At 40.5% G+C, this 16,939-nt stretch overlaps 1 protein-coding gene across 4 annotated transcripts in view; it reads left to right on the top strand.

Moving 5' to 3' along the window:
• The first annotated feature begins 232 nt into the window (after nucleotides 1-232).
• CRACD (capping protein inhibiting regulator of actin dynamics) overlaps nucleotides 233-16,939 on the top strand; it is a 129,022-nt gene continuing 112,315 nt past the window's right edge. Inside the window, exon 1 of one of the 4 annotated variants that reach the window (XM_050338822.1) lies at nucleotides 233-362. The gene's annotated coding sequence lies outside the window, so the exon portion shown is untranslated. Of the gene's footprint in view, nucleotides 363-460; nucleotides 597-848; nucleotides 977-1,118; nucleotides 1,366-16,939 lie in introns of those variants that run through there. The other 3 variants (XM_050338818.1, XM_050338821.1, XM_050338820.1) reach the window with 3 other exon arrangements.

Genomic DNA, 16,939 nt, shown 5'->3' on the forward strand with positions numbered 1-16,939 from the left:
CAGCACTGGTAAAATCTTGCTGTTGATACCTGAATTGGAAGAGTGGGGCCCCAGAAGAGCTGATACAAATACGGATATGAGAAAGAAGGGGAGGCTCATTTCTCTACTGCCATGTTGGGGAGCAGCTGATTTTTGTTGTATTTCTTGTAGTTCATCCTATTTTTTTTTTAGGAAAGGAAGGGGATAAGTATTTGTGTAGCTATAGCACTAGCCAGGCACTGGATTCAGACTTCAGCCTTGCTGTGAGAAGAGAACAAATGGGTGTTCAGAGCCGGGGTGCAGCCGTAGCTGTGGATCTCCTCTCCTCCGGAGCTGTTCTCTTCTTCGGGCAGTGCAACGGTGCTGGGTCCCGGTGAATCCAGGTAAGTCCAGCCTTACCTCTTGCTTCCCAACGGGAGGAGCCGAGCGCTGCCCGCTCGAGGGCCGGGATGCGGGAGGGGCTGGGGCGCGGCGCTGCGGGGCGCCCGTGAGCGGCGGCGGCCGCGCTGCCATGGGGCGGCCGCCGCGGGGGCGGCATCCGACGGGCTGGGCGGCGGCACCGGCTCCCGCAGCAGCCACCGGCTCTTCCCTTCTGGCAGCGGGGAGAGAGAGTACAGGTAGGAAGGACCCTGCCGTCCCACCCCTTCCCCACCGCGCAAGGGCCGCCGCGGTGCCGGCAGCGGGAGGGATCCTCGCCGCAGCCCGGGGCTCCGCATCCCCCTCGGGGCTCCGCATCCCCCTCGGGGCTCTGCATCCCGCTTGGGGCTCTGCATCCCGGCCTCGCCGCTCCGGCGTCGGCGGCTGCGCTTTGCCCCGGCCGCGCCTCGGGAGCGCTCGCCGTGCGGGGCCGCCCGCTGCTGTGCGGGGCCGTGCGGGGGTGTCCCTGCCGCTTTGTGCTGCCCGGTCTGCGCTGCTTGTGCCCTCTCGCTCGGCAATGCAAGCGGCGAGCAGGCGGGGGACAGGAGGCTGCGCCGGGAGGACGGCCAGAAACCCCCCCGTGAGTAGTTCCCGGCCGCTGTTGGGCTGCCTTTGTTCTGTGGAAGGTGTAAGGAGGCGTGAGGGTGATTTTGGGAAGGTGTCACTTCGTTGCTGCCGCGGAATTCAATGGCTGGGCTGGTTCTCCCCAGTTCCTTCTGCTTCCCCTTTGTTAGCGTTTTCCCAGGGAATCCTGTATTGTTTCAGCTTCGTTGAAAAGCGGGAGCTGTCAGAGAGATGACTTTGTTCACGGCGATGCTCCTCCAGAGCAGCATCGCTTTGTTCGAGCTCCCGTAAGCCATTTGTCACACAAGTGCCACCGCGATGCTGTAACGAGCCGGCTGCCTTCCGCGGCTGGCAGGCAGCGGGGCCGCGTCCCTCTTCCTTACTCTTTCCCAGCAGCTGGAGCAGGTAAGCTGGAAGTAACACCATTTCACATGGGAAATCGTTGTCTTGCGCCATCTCGTCAGTTAGAAAACGTCTGTTTCGGGGACAGAAATATGTGTAGCACGCACCTTTTCTATTTCATGGAGACATTTTTAATGAATGACGGTTTGGGTTTTGTTTGGTGGGGTTTTTTTTTTGGTTTTTTTTTTTTGGTTTTTTGTTTGTTTGTTTGTTTGTTTTTCATTAATTAATTTTGCTGGGATTGCCGCGAGTCAGTTACAAATCTAGTTCTTTGTAGCTGTAGTATGTAAAACATCACTATGCCTCTGCTCTGTCATTTTAAGTGTAAAAATGCCCAGTTAAAAAGACAGTTCAAGGGGTAAGTAGAGACCTGGAAACCACAACTCTGCATCCTGAAAATTTAATATGCCTGACAATAATGGCACTGAAAATGATCTGCTGCTGGGGGGATGGGGCCGTGGAGAAAGAGAAGAGTAATTTGCAACCACAGGCCTAATAATAGACATTCTGTCGATAATAGATACACAGATAATAGATAATCTAATTTGTTATATTCTCAAACAGATTTTTTGTACATACCTTAAACAGTGCATAGCAACTGTATGAAAAGAGCTCTTTTCTGAGACTCTGAGCTATATAAGCTACCTGATAGCAGTAACATGTAGCAGGTTCTATGTTTTAACAGATTAAAGATGAAAAATTAGTCAGAACTGACTTTTATTTGGTATTTAGTAACGCACACTCAATAAATTACCATCCGAAATAACTCTAATTGCACCTTGCATAGACAATTATGTCTTCTAACTATATCAAAACATTAATCAATGGGCATAAATATTATCGTGAGTTTCTTTAACAAAGACATTGATATATTTTAATACAGGGAGTAGTTAGCAGTTCTGTACATCACTTACTTTAGGTGGTTTGAATCCAGGTCAGAAATTCATCTAATGGACAAATTCAACTCTTCCTTGGCTGCTATCAGTTTACCAGATTGCAGGTTGTGTTTGCGGTTGAATATTTCGTGCCAACAATGAGCTTGAATTCAACACTAAAGTGTATTGAAACTTTATGTGAAAGTGATTTGTATATTTATGTTCTAGTTGGACAATAATTACAAGAACTACCTTGAAATATTTGTAATAAATATGGCACGTAGTAAAGAGACTGCTGCTGGTTGGTATTGGGTCTTTCTTGTCCAATAAGAAAATGTATCTCAGAGCATCCTGTTGTCATATCCATTTGGGCAACCCTACCTTTTAGAGAGAATTGCTTGACAATTTTGAGCAATTATTATTTTTCCTATATGCCATGTTACTGGGTTTTTAGAAGTGCACTGGCAGCAAACACAGTTGGTTTGAAGTATGAATGACTTGCTGGGTCCTGTGCTAAAAATGTCCACTTTTTTCCTTCTTCCCCCACCAGGGTTTGTCCCTTATAGATCTTATTTTGGTCAGTTTTCTTGTGAGATTATGCAGGTAGTAGCAGTTGTGAACTGGAAATGCATTCAGTAAAATATTTTTTTAAACACACAGTTCCTGAATACTTAAACAAAATTTATTTACTATTAAAAAGCACTGTTTGGCCATAAGATTTTACTTTAAATGCTAGTACTAAAATACAGCCCTTTTTGGTTTCACACTTCTGATTACAGCAGTAAGAATAACTTTTGTAGTTTATTCTGCTTTGGCTCTTAGTCACCTTATTGTATTGCCGGGTATTTCTCTCACTGAAAATGGATGTGGTTGTGTGAGTAATATAGTTTAGGGTTATTTCAATATCCATACTGTAGATGTGTCAGGTAAGCTCTTTTTAAATAAGAAACACATGGCATAATAAGTGCTGACTGAAATGTGATGATGAGTTTGTGAATATGAATATGTTTGGTTGTTGTTTTACAATGAAGTCTAACATAAACAGAATTTTTATATAGACAGTATAAGCTTGAATGACTGTTTTGACTTTTTTTCCTCACAAACCAAGGGAGTACTTTTTTTTTATATTCTGAATTATTCATGTTTGAAAATCGCTGACTTCAATTGTTAAAGGATTTTTTTTCCCTCCCACAAAATCAATGCACAGTCTTTATTCCATAAAGGCCTAGATAAGAGAGTTATAGCAAAAATGGATAAGCCTACTAATTTCACGTTAGAAAAGTACAGTTAATTTCTTTGGAGTCAACAGACTTAGGGCATTCTAGTTACATAATAGCTCCATCAGCATGGTGTAAATGGTGAGATGCTCTAAATGTTGAGATGCTCTAAATATCTGTGTATTGTCATTGATACAATGAATTTGGAAAAGAATGAAGTTGTGTAAAGTGCACATTAAAGTAGAATTAATAGGTGTTGAATAATGTGATAGAAGGTAATGTGAAGTTACAGGGTTAACTTTAATTACATTAGTGCTTCTACTGGAGGGGCCAAATTCTATTTTTTATCTATTATTTAATCAATTATTGATGGATAAAATTGTGTTTATTTCCATGGAGACTCCATGATTTCTGTCTTTAGTGAGTTGTTGTGTAGATCTTACGCTTATTGTTTCACATCACTTCCTGAAGGGACTTTCACTCCTTTTGATTCTCTTCATTGCATATCATAGGATTTCTCTTTTTAAGAGGTAAAATATTTTTATACAAGCATCCAGCATCTGCCATTGCTTTACATTCAGCATGTAGGCTTAAACTGTTGAAGCCTTACAAAGAAATAAAATTGACTTGTAACGAATAATTTTTAATGAATACTGGTCAAGAGCCAGTGCATCACATGGGCTAAATCCCAGTGATTTGGTGATTAAGTTTGGTGGGAAGAAAAATGTAAAGATCTTGATGCTTTTTATCCCAGGTGTCTTATACTGCTGTTGTGCCACACATTGATGAAGGTTATTCAGGTGCTACTACAAAAGTGTAAAGTACATCGATATATTTCTTAACATAGTTCAGTTTCTCCTTTGTATATGCATGTTGTGTGCCAAATTACAGGAATACAAGTTTTGTGCCTCTAACAAGGCTGTTTAAGAAAATACTGTCCTATGCAGCTGATTTTTAGTTCATGGGACTGAATGATGTAGCTGAGTAAGGGTAGTTAATGACTTTTCTGCTGACTACCTTAATTTGTGATCACCAACACATGCAGTCAAATGAGTTAAGTCAATTGCTTCACACCCCAAGGATGCTTCAAAATGGTTAAGCTTATAGTTTTAATTATAACACGTGCAGAAGTTTTATTTTCTTCACCATTATTGCCTTAAGAAAAACAGTGTGAAAATTATCCAAATAAGTAAAAGCTTTCCTCGCAATTTAGTGTTTGGGAGTACAAAATGCTGTGCACGCTGCTGACCTGCTTGGCCGTCTTTTTCATTACTCAGCATGTTTTGAAAATCAGCCTTCAGACTTGGGCAGCTTCATAAAGCAGCTCAGCCTAGTGATTTGTGCTGAGGCTTCTGTAGGAGGATGCTGCACATAAAAGATTATGTTTATTGTTAAGTTGAAATGTGGAGGGAGTGTGATGGAAAGAATTAAAGTGAAATGAACCATACAAGATTCTGACTTTCATGTTGCTCTTCAAAGTAACACGTTGTCTTTCTGTGTAGCCTTTCAGAAAGCCACTTTTGAAACTCCTTAGCAAGGGGAAAAAAAGTGCAAAAAAGTACAATTATAGTGATCTGTGGAACAGTTTGGGTCAGAAGAGAAAAACAGTGACAGAAAGCCCTGTGAATCTATGGTATCTGTGGGTGTCTGTTGGAGCACACATGAGATAGCTGGGTTGAGTGGCATCATCTGCCAACAGAATTGAACTATATTTACTGTTGTAGAACCTTTTTTCTGCTTCTCATAACTTTGGCAAATTTTAGCCATGTAATCACGTCTTTATGACTCAGGCTAATTTTTCTTTTAATTAATTAATTGAGAATTAGACTAGTTGATTTGTCTTGTTAAAGAAAAAAAATCCTAAGATATTTCAGAAACATGATATTGCCATTCTGGTTTTTAGCTAGGTTCTGGGTCTTGCTAAAACAGTGTCCCTTTGTTGAAGATCTGCATTTTTATTAACTTCATGAAAGGTTGCCCAAATTTTTTGTCTTATGTCTTCCAAATATTGTAGTTTTCATCCATTCACCTGTGAAAACTGTAGCATATTTTTATTCAACGTTTATTCAATGCCCAATACTACAGTGTATTTTTAACAGTGACCTCAGTGGTGCTTGCTACATCTGCAGCAGCAGTCGGAGAGGGACTGGATTATACTGGAGACAGAATTAAAATTAAGTTGTTCAACAGGAGAAATACATTGTAGTTATCAACTGTATAAGGAAGGGATTGGGTGGTAATTCTTGGGAAGAGCTGTGGTTTATGGTACTTAAGGAGTAGCTGCAGTAAAGACAAATGTTGTTTTGTGATGTATAGATAGGACGATACCATGGAAGGCATGAGAAGTCCTCCTTAGCTGTAACCCCATGCCCGAATGGGCTGTACACTTCAAGAAAGATGTATATGAATTGGAGAGCATACAGAGGAGAAGGATGAAAATAATTAAAAGATTTAGAAAATATGGCCTATGAAGGAATGTTGAAATGTCTGAAGTTGTTTCAGCTCAAAGGAATAAAGAGTGTCAGGGTGAACAAGACATGGTAACTTTCTAATGTCACAAAGCTGTTGTGAAGCAATGTTGTCCATGCCTGTGGTCAATGATATGCAATATGGGTTCAGAATTAATGAAGTTGAAGCAATAGAATAGATTACTAAATTCAGATTTTCATGATTTTAGCATCATTAAAAGTTGTTTGAATGTTAGTCAGGAACAACAAGGAGAAGATGACAAAGAGCCAACAGAGATGAAATCACACAACCCAGAAAGTTATGTTGGAGACTATGGGAAGTAATTAAAGGCTGGAAGAAAATGGCAGTGTCTTTCCTCTCAAGATTACATGGTCTTCTAAATGTTAGCTGAGAGCCCATGATTGTGTCTTAGCATTTGTGCTCTGGGAGATGCATCGTTAAGTGATTTCTTGGTCTTTTAAAGTGGAGAATGACCATCTGTGATTGCAGTCAGGTGATAGAGATCAGCAGTGGGAACGTAGAGACTATTCTGTACCATACTGCTCTTGGGAGGGTGAGCAAAATAAAAAATGTAAAAGAAGCATTTTTCAATTTATTTTTTTTCACAAAGGAGATTGATAAGTTTGCAAGTGAAAGAAAGGAAGTGCCAGAACTGAAGTTGCCTTGTAAAGATTTAGCCTTTTTGCATGTATTTATTTTAATTGAATATTGATATAACAATATTACTGAATTTTCTTCTGCTCATGTATGACACACTTTACTGAGTGCACAGAATGGATCTGTCCTCAGTGTGAATCACAGATGTGTACTGAAGGAAGCTGTGGTCTCTGGCATCTGTAGTATTTTTTGCAGAAACAGGAAGATATATTGAGAAATTGAAGCAGGAGGTTTTAATTAAAACTGTTTTCATGCACTCAAAAGTTAATGGTACCAAAAACTAATTAAGGCTCCCTATTGCAATTCTGACTTTTAAAAATATTTGGGTTTTTTGCTTCAGTATGTAATAGTGTTGTGGTTGTGGTTTAACTTCAGCTGTCAGCTCAGGCCCACTCCCTCCCAGTGAGATGGGGAAGAAATGAGAAGAGTAAAAGTGAGAAAACTCATAGGCTGAGATAAAGACAGTGTAATAGGTAAAGGAAAAACTGCTCACAAACAAAACAAAACAAGGAATTAATTGAATGCTTCCCATGGACAGGTAACTGTTCAGCTGTCTTCAGGATAGCAGGGCCTCATCATGTGTAGCTGTGACTTGGGAAGACAAACACCATTACTCCAAACATTCCTCCTTGGGTCCTTCTTCCCCCAGCTCTATAAGCTGAGCATGATGCCATATGGTATGGAATATTGCTTTGGGCAGTTAGGGTCAACTGTCCTGGCTGTGTCCCCTCTCAACTCTTTGTGTTCCTCACTGGTGGGGTGGGGTGAGGAGCGGAAAAGGCCTTCACTCAGTGTAAATGATGCTCAGCAATGACTGAAAAAATCCCTGTGTCATCAACCCTGTTTTCAGCACAAATCTGAAACAGAGTCCCGTACCAGTTATTATAACAAAAATTAACTCTACCCCAGCCAAAACCTGCAAAAATGTTCATAAAAAGTCAGGTCCTATTTCCCATCTAGCCCAGTATGAAGCATTAGTACTTCCCATTGCAAACAACATGAAAAGCAGCTGCCTCTTATGGGAAAAAGATCAAAAGATAAGGGCTTTCCCCTTTCTGCTTCTAGCAGCAAATAAAACACTTTCATGACAAGGTCCTTTTGTATGCCCTTCTTGAGGAGAAATGTTGTGCTCAGACTTTTTGGAGCTGTCGGAGCACATAAGTTGCTGAGGAAAAAAAAAAATAGACTGATTTTTCTTGTCCTTTCTGAATCCTGTTCCAAGCTTTTGCAGTAGCCTACGCTGGCCCATCTGGGGGCTATAATGATGAACAGTGCCATCCTGCTCTCAGCCTCAAATCCTTGGCAGTTATTGCTTCATCCGCTGCTTGTGTTTGGAGGAAGGACAGGCACCCTCAGCTCCTACATGTGGGTTTTGATGTTCTTCCCAACCACCCTGTTCCAACGTCCCCTGTTGACAGTGCAAGGGTGGGTGGTACTAGAGAGCCTGCTATGTTTTTTCTGCCAAGTAGATTAATCTTTCATCCACCCACACAGCCTGCTGAACATTGTCACAAGTTACTGCGATCTGGTAGCCGGATACCAACACCTGATATCTGACAAAATGCGTGCTTTGGGTGATTGTGTTTCCTTGGATAAGATGCCGTAAAAAAAAAAAAAAAGTTGTTAAGTTTTGGAGTACACAAACATTTCTTCGGATGTGGAGCAAAGGCTCCCTTTGGTCCAGGGTTAAATCCCCTCATACACCTAGCCTGCTGGAACACCCTTTCTAGCAGTTAAAGTTGGATCCCTGCTGCCTTAAAATTCACTGTTTGGAGCTTTTCCAAACAGAAGCTGCATCAGTAAGAGGCAGATGGGCTGTAAGCCACAAGGGTCATCAAAGTAATTTTTTCTCAGCCCAAGTGTTTTCTACATTGTCAGAATGAAAGAGAAGATGAAGACCCATTTGTGACCCTGACAGGACACCGAATGCCTTTCTTTGTCAAAGAACGGTGACAGTGGCATTAGCTGCTAGACTGCATTTTGCCTCATTTTATCTGCAGTGTGCTTATTTGTAAATATTTGTAAAATTGCGGATTGTCTGGTTTGAGAAATCACCTTTGTAACGCCCCAGCCCACTTGTGGGTGTAGGGGGAGATAATTTGATTCACTCTGGGCAGTGCACGGGAAAAACAAAGAAATTCTCAGGATGCTCAGTAACAAACTTTTACTTGTTAACTTTAGAACATTAAGGTAGAATAAGGTACTTGGCAAATTTTAAAACAACATCTAGACAAAGCAAGGCACTTCACAAACTTTAATGACTTAGACAGTTTTAACTTATCCAGATATAACAAGGTGCTTACTAAGGCATTGACTGGAATTTTTTTAGTCTGGCTTACAACATATTTCAAGAAGAAGAAGTTAGGAGAAGAAAAAGAGAGAGAAAAAGAAAGAAAAACACACCTGGTTGTTTTGAGCCAGTCAGTCATTCCTCCGGTCTCCTGCAACTTTCAATGCTGGAATCAGAGGGGTTTTTTACTGAAGGGTTTGTTTATATATATGGACTTCTATAAAGCCTTTGACATGGTTCCCCACAACATCCTTCTGAGAGATGGATTTGATGGGTGGGCTGTTAAGTGGTTAAGGAATTGAGTGGATGGTCTCATCCAGAAGGGAGTGCTCAATAGCTTGGAGTCCTGAAGGACATCAGTGACAAGAGGTGTCCCTCAGGGGTCCGTATTGGAACCAGCACTATTTAATATCTTCATTAATTACATAGACAGTAGGGTTGAATGCAGTCTTAGAAAATTTGCAGATGACACCAAGCTGAGTGGTGTGGTTGACACATGTGGAGGATGTGATGCCATCCAGAGGGATCAGGACATGCTTGAGAAGTGGTCCATGGAAATCTCATGAAGTTTAACAAGAACAAGTACAGGGTTCTGCATCTGGGTCAGGGCAAGCCCTGGTAATAATACAGGCTGGGGGATGAACAGATTGAGAGCAGCCCTGCTGAGAAGGACTTGGGGATGCTGGTGGATGAGAGGCTGGGCATGAGCCAGCAGTGTGCACTTGCAGCCAGAAAGCCAATTGTATCCTGGGCTGCATCAGAAAAAACATGGCCTGCAAGTAAAGGGAGATGATTCTGCCCCTTTACTCTGCTCTGGTGAGACCCCACCTGGAGTGCTGCGTCCAGCTCTGGGGTCTCCAGCACAGGAATGACAACGACCTGTTAGAGGAGGGCCACCAAGATTATTAGAGGGATGGAGCACCTCTCACACAAGAAAAGACTGAGAGAGTTGGGATTGTTTAGCCTGGAGAAGAGGCATCTTCCAGGGGATCTAAAGAAATATGGAGAGGGACTTTTTACAAGGGCATGTAGTGGTAGGCAAAGGAGAATGGCTTCAAACTGAAAGAATACAGTAGGTTTAGATTAGATATTAAAAAAAAAAAATTCTTTATTCTGAGAATGGTGAGGCACTGGAACAGGTTGCCCAGAGAAGTTGTGGATACTCCATTCCTGTGAGTGTGTTCAGGGCCATTTTGGATGTGGCTTTGAGCAACCTGATCAAGTGGAAGGTACCCCTGCCCATGGCGGGGCCGGGGGAGAATGTTGGAACTAGGTGATCTTTAAGGTCCTTTCCAATGCAAACCATTCTATGATTCTATGATATGTACACTGACTATGTGAATGTGCATATAAAACTATATATCTTGAAGAAACTTCAGTTACTGCTAAGTGATTTTCCTTCTCCATGAATTTTCTGTGTACCTCTGAATTCCTTGAACTAACCTGTTCACATGGGGTCCTAAATTCCATGTTTTTCAGTTTGTATATGCCTCAGTTAGGAGTTTTAACTAATTTTAATAATTTTAATTAAATCCAATTAATAGAATTGCTGAACATTATAACTGACTGCCATCAACAGTTGTGTTTTAAAGGTGTCAATAACTACATAGAATTAACTAGTCTGAAAAAAGCAAGCATAGATATTTTAAATCAGGCACTAAAAATTAGTGTCTACATTTTTGATATAATTTCATATTTGGCTTTACTTCTGCCACATGGGACAAAAACATCCTCCTTGCCTACAGGATGCTCTGCAGTGTTGACTCTTCCTTTCAAGGTTTTTTTGTCCCTGTATTCAGCTCATCTCACTGGCCATTTTTTTAGGGAACCCTTGGCTCTCTGAGATTTACAGTCTTTAGTATTGCTACTCGCTTGTGGCACAGAGCAGGATTGACCATAGGTGTCTAGTCTGACTTCTCCCATGGACCAGACTCACTCAGTTTTGCCAAGGGACACAACTGAATTGCATATCAAATTTGTCATGCACATTTCTTTTTGCAGAAATTTGTTGCCCATGGCAAGCACAGCAGTATTCTGTAATGCTAGACAGAGTTCCAAGTGTCCTGCAGTAAATCCACAAAAGCCCAAGCAGTGACTCTCCATTGTGTATATGCAGTCAGTTCTTTACAGATGGTATCATGGGCTGTGCTGTTAATTATGATTATGATTATTGTGTAGCTTTTTCAATTCCCATTCATTACTTTTACTACATGCAAGTTGCTAATGTAACTTCACTACATTAGTAGCACTGTTAAGTCTTTTAATGTTACGTAGCTGTTGGAAGGCGTCATTCTATACATGGAAAAATACAGTTACAGAGCTACAATAATGACCAAAATTCAGTATTTTTTCCATATATAGAAAGATATGTTCCAAAAATTCTAAATGTTTTTATATTGTAGATCTGTGTCTAGATCTGCATGGTTATAGGCTGTGTGCAGCATACTGATGATACAATACTCACTGCAGCAGAAAGGTTTGTGAGGAAATGAATCACTCAGTCTGCAGAGCAGAACTGCTGTGTGGCAAATCAAGCCTTTGATTCTAGATAAAAAGAAAAAATGTTGCCTAACTACCCATTAAGTCAGCTTCAGTTTTTCATCCTCTAACCTGCTAGTTCTTGTCTCAGGAATAATAATTGAAGTAATGTTTTGGGTGCAATATTGTGGGTGTTTGTGTACCATGTTTTGCTTTTTTTGGTTAGACACTGTCAAGTAGATGTCTTATGGTCCTTATAACTGCTTCCCATAATTCACTCTTCATCTAGTGCATTTGCTTTACTTTGGCCATAGAATCATAGAATCATTAAGGCTGGAAGAGACCTCCAAGATCATTGAGTCCAGCCTTTGACCGAACACTACACTGTCACATCCAGTTATTTCTTGAACATCTCCAGGGATTGTGATTTCACCACCTCTCTGGTGGAGCCCATTCCAATGCTTGTCAACCCTCTGAGTGAAGAAATTCACTCACTGGTGTCCACCCTGGCACAGCTTGAGGCTATGTCCTCTTGTCCTGGCGAAAGGCTTCAAGCTTCAGGATGAGTTGGCCAAAATATGAACATTCTTATTTTTGAAAGACAGCTTATGTTCTAGATAGCTAAACTGAGACATTTAGGATTTACAGAAAAACCTCATTTTAAAATAAGAGTTTTTAAAAAATTTTAGATAAGCCTTACTGAATTTGAAGGAAATTGGACTTGATTCCTCAAGAAAAAATATTTCTTAAAACAAAAGCCAAATCTTAGCCTTGTTTTCTAGTAGGCAAAGAAGAAAAGAAAACAAACAAAAAACCTCTTTTGACAAGGCTTTTTTAAAATACTCACTCCAGCTTGGCAATGCTGTATCATTTAGGATACAATACTGAGTTCATAATTGTAAATTCAGCATTTTCAGACCGTGAAGTTGCTTCATGCACAATGAAACAGAAGGAAAATAATTGGGGTAATAATAGGGGAAAAAGCCTAGGAAACTCTTTGACTTGGCTTTATTTTTTGTCATTTAGTGAATCAGTTTAATTTCCTCCAATCCTCTCTTACAAATGAACAAATCACCCCCATTCCACAAAGAATCCTGCCTTTTTTTTTTCCTTTTCTCCTTCAGTAAAGATACAAATACAGAAAGAATTCTAGCACTATAATAGTATTTTTCCATTATACATCTGTGGTTCTAATTATTAGGAGCTATTGAAGTATAGAATAATGTATTTATTAAAATATTATAGCACAGTAAAGGTGTGTGTATGTATAAATACACAAGTATGTTGTTAAATATAATGTCATAGATAATATAATTAATTATTATCCCAAATAAAAAATTAGGGAAATCACTTCATGGATCATAATTTCATGGACCAGCACTAGCCTGCCTAATCTCGTTTCTGCAGTCCCTGTGCAAATATCAGCTTTAAAGCACTTGCTTAAAGAGCCACCTCGCTGCACTGCCATCCCAGAATGCCAGTGCTGGGAGAGGGAATTTCAGCAGGGAGACATACGTGCCAGCATGGGAGCAGAGGCAGCACATGCAAGGTTTCACTTGATGTTCACTGGAGCAGTGCTGGATTTGCTTGAGGAAAGAGGCAAAAGGAGTATGTGTTTCTGTTACATACTTCAAAAGTGAGGTCTGGAAAGGGGTGGTGGAGTCAGCTCTGTCTCTGGGGAACCATGAGTTACCCTTCTACGTACATATTTATTGCTGTTTTTTGAAGAGTGTCTGTGGTCTCATATCTGAGAGATTTGGTTCGGTGGGGAAGGTGGCTGGTGCCAAAATTTAAAAAGTAGGTGCCTGTACCATCAGAAGTAAGACCTACAAATGGTGGCAAGACAAGGGTGCTTGGGGTGGTGGTGCCGGGAAGGTCTCTAGCAGTGTTTTGTCATTCAGGCCGTTATCTGGTGACCTTCACGTGTGCTGCTTTGTACGTGTTTGCTTTGGTGTCTCTGCTCCACGGCTGGAGCTCATGCTGAATTCTGCTTTGCTCCTCACGCCTGCGGGGACTACGGTGGCAGCTTTGCTCTTCCCAGCAATTAATTGCAATTACTCATTGTTCTCTTATCGCTTACAAGTTTCAGCTCTCTCCTGTGATTCTAAGCTCAGAAGTTTTTGTTAACCTGTCAGTCTGCAAACAAAGAGGACACTTGGATTTCTGCTTTATGCCCTTTCTGGAGTGCAAGTGTGATTTTTTTTTTTTTTTAAACCCCATTAATTACATTTGTAAGACCTTGCATTCTTGGTTTCTGCCAGTAGAAAAGAGGCAGCTTAGGCTTTTTTTCTAAATCATCTTTTAAAGTTGCAGAAGAAGCTCGTTGTTATAATGAGTTTTCAAATTTAAATAATTAACCTATAAAATGTCAATAAATAAGCTCTACATTTGCAATAATTTATAGCATTAATAATAAAAATATTTAGTGGTGCTACATGGTAAGTCATATGCTGCATCGATTAGAATCACGTAGTGGTTCGCATGATATGGGTAAGCAAGTAAGTTACATTTCCTAGGGAAGTAAGAAGCTGGAGACATAAATTTCTTTGAGAAACTTCTATTAAAATTTTTTTTAACCTCTGCTGTATGGGGATGGGATGCAGTCTTCTGTTTCAATAAAAAAAATGAGGAATGAAAAGCTCAGTGGCTGTTTTCAGGCTTTTCATCTGGTGATTTAAATCAAGAAAATACAGACTGATTACACCATGTGCTAGCACCTTGTAATCTTCTGGAGTTGGTAACTGAAGAAAGTGAGCTCTTTTCTTCTTTTCACTGTTCAAAGGTTGCCCTCCAAAAACATTCCGGTGATGTTTACCTTAGATATTTCTGTTAAACGCTATCAGAGATCCCCTGTGAAGTGGGAAGCAGGTACAGACGGCTGCAAACAACTACAGGTGTCTGGGAGTCGGCTGTTGACTTCTGATGAAGGTTTTTAGAGCAGGAATGGAATAGCACTGATACGTTGAAATACCTATGCAGTGAATCCATAGGTTAAGTGACTGCATTTTCTGGCTTTGTGAGTTTTTATATTTAGCAGAAGAATTAATATCTTGTGGCAACTTATGAGCTTCAGGAAAGCAAAACACTACTGTCACTTACTGTCAGCACCCTTGCTAGGGGGTTGTTTGAGTCATATTAATTTTGCAGAATACTCCTAAACTTAAGAATATATGAATACTCAAACTAGCCAGTTTCTTGCTTATTTTAGCATCGCTTTCCAGCTTGCATTTTGACCCTTTCATCCTTTTCTAAGGAGATTTTGAATGTCTCATAAGTCATGTATTGATTTTTTCCCCTCCTGTAATTAGTTATGGTAGGGTTTTATTCTTTCTTAGTTACTTTTGTATAAATCACCTGTTAGAGCTGATACTGGTATGAAGTACAAGCTGCATATATACCTCCTAGGTGTGGGTGATAGGGTAGCAACTTTGACCTTTCATTTTACTCCTTGTTGAGAGCCTCATGAGTGTAATTAGAGGGGCATTTTGTGCTTGGGTAGAGGTCTGACTCCTAGGTACTTTTTGCTGGGCTTTTTTATCTTCACCAAATTAACTTGCAAGGGGTTAGCAGGTTTAGAAAACAGGGAGTTTTCTGCACAAAGTGAGAAGCAATTAGGCGAGCATGAGAGAGGCTATAAATTTTGCATGGTCTGTCTGGTCCTTCATCTTTCCCACAGACAGAAAAGTATGTGGGCTTCTCATTCAGTTGATAGCCATGTTAATTTGATGTGTGTGGTCAGGCTGGGCAGAAAGAGGTGTGAAGGCACAGGGACTGGGCTTTAAAGCTGCAGCTTGCCACTTCAGGTGATTCTGAAGGTAAGATCTGTGCTGCTGAACCTGGATCCCCCGATAAATGGTGTATTTATTTTACATATGGGCAAAATGCACACAGTGAGCAATAAAAGCCATGACAGCTTTCTCCCTTAAATGGCAACAACTCTGATATAAGTGTAGAGTATGGGAAACGTTTCTGTTCTTGCACAGATGCCCTGATCCTGTCGCAGGCAGCTGCTGTCCCTGTTCCCCAGTACTCCAGCTGATAGAAAGGCGGTAAAGCCCTGCCGAGCATGAGGGAATGCCACGGCTGGGATGGCTCCACTGGTCAGTGGCTTTTATCCCCCCTGCAAAACGCTCTGTTAAGTTTATAAAAGATTAAAAGGAGAAGCAGCACTGTGCTGCACATAAATTTGCCTTCTTGTCAGCCACATATGTTGTCTCCCCCTGACCGACCATGATACTTTCGTACTTTGAGTTTTCTCAAAAAATAATTGGTATTCATGTTTTTATTTTATATTCTACAGTCTGCACTAGTATTTTGCATCTTCCCTGGGATTCCAGTGTCATAATGTTCAACATTATTAACTTTTTTTTAAATTTAGCGATAGACAAGTAACAGTCCCTCATTTGCTTGCAAAATATTCTTTATTTTCTAAATATCTGAAGAAATGATGTTCATCAACAGTCATTAATTCTGCTATAAAAACCTATTTTTTTTTGTATGGTTGATGTGCACATTGGTTCTATGCCTGGGGAGATGGGTTGGTCTAAAACCAAATTATTTTTCTAATGGTGAAAACCCTGGGACTGACAGTGAAACTCAGGTTCTTCCCAGTGCTTTAGACTGCAAATAAGTACTGTGCCTCACAGCAGACTTCACAGCAAGGATCAGGGCTAATAGAAATATACATCTGTTTACAAAGTGGACATTTTCTCTTCTTTTTGTATAAAACGCATCTAGAGGAGGAATGCAAAATGTGGTATGAAAGGAAATGTTTTCACTCTGCAAGTTATTTGTTCTTTTACTTCATATGAAAATACTTTGCAAGAGGATGTATAAAGTATATTTAGTGCCTAAGGCAAATATATTTAGGAGTCTTGGATAATCGTCAGGATAACAGACATATAACGTATAATAGACCTGTCCACCAAAGGCATTAGTCACAACTGCTTTCTGCAAATCATTTCCTAATCACCTACACTATTACTGTGTCTTGTAAAATACAGATATGAAGACACACACATCTATTTAGGTGCTTCTGTTGCTCAAAGGTTTTTTCTTTGGTAATATATGAAAACCTTTTCTGAAAAGGTTCATAAACTTCATTCAAAAATCAAGTAGACTGTACCTGATCAGATTCTACCCCCTTTTTCCTAGAAGTAACATATGGTTTTTTGTTCTGTGAATCTTCTTCCTACATCTGTGTCTGTTTTTAATTATGAACAGTTTCATATAGCAATAGTGTCATGCCAGTTATTGTCATCATGCACAGTAAGAAACATTATAGGAATATTTCCTCCTACAATGTAAACTGTGGGGTTTTTTGCTAGAGAAAGGGCCATGATAATTAAACCTTTCAGATCATTTGCGGGTTTTTGTAGGTAAAAATGAACTCTAGTTGTTTCCAAGCTGCCAGAACACCAAGAACACCCCAAAAATTCAGTCCAAAAGTTACATGATGGATTTAGAGTCTTTTTGAGTGCTTTGTCCAGAGAAGAGCAATGAAGCTTGTGAAGGCTCTGGAGGTTAAGTCTTATGAGGAGCAGCTGAGGGAGCTGGGGCTGTTCATCCTGGAGAAAAGGGGAAAACCTTAT

Source organism: Myiozetetes cayanensis, unplaced genomic scaffold, assembly GCF_022539395.1.
Source record: "Myiozetetes cayanensis isolate MyiCay16 unplaced genomic scaffold, myiCay2020 scf7, whole genome shotgun sequence".
Taxonomy (NCBI): domain Eukaryota; kingdom Metazoa; phylum Chordata; class Aves; order Passeriformes; family Tyrannidae; genus Myiozetetes; species Myiozetetes cayanensis.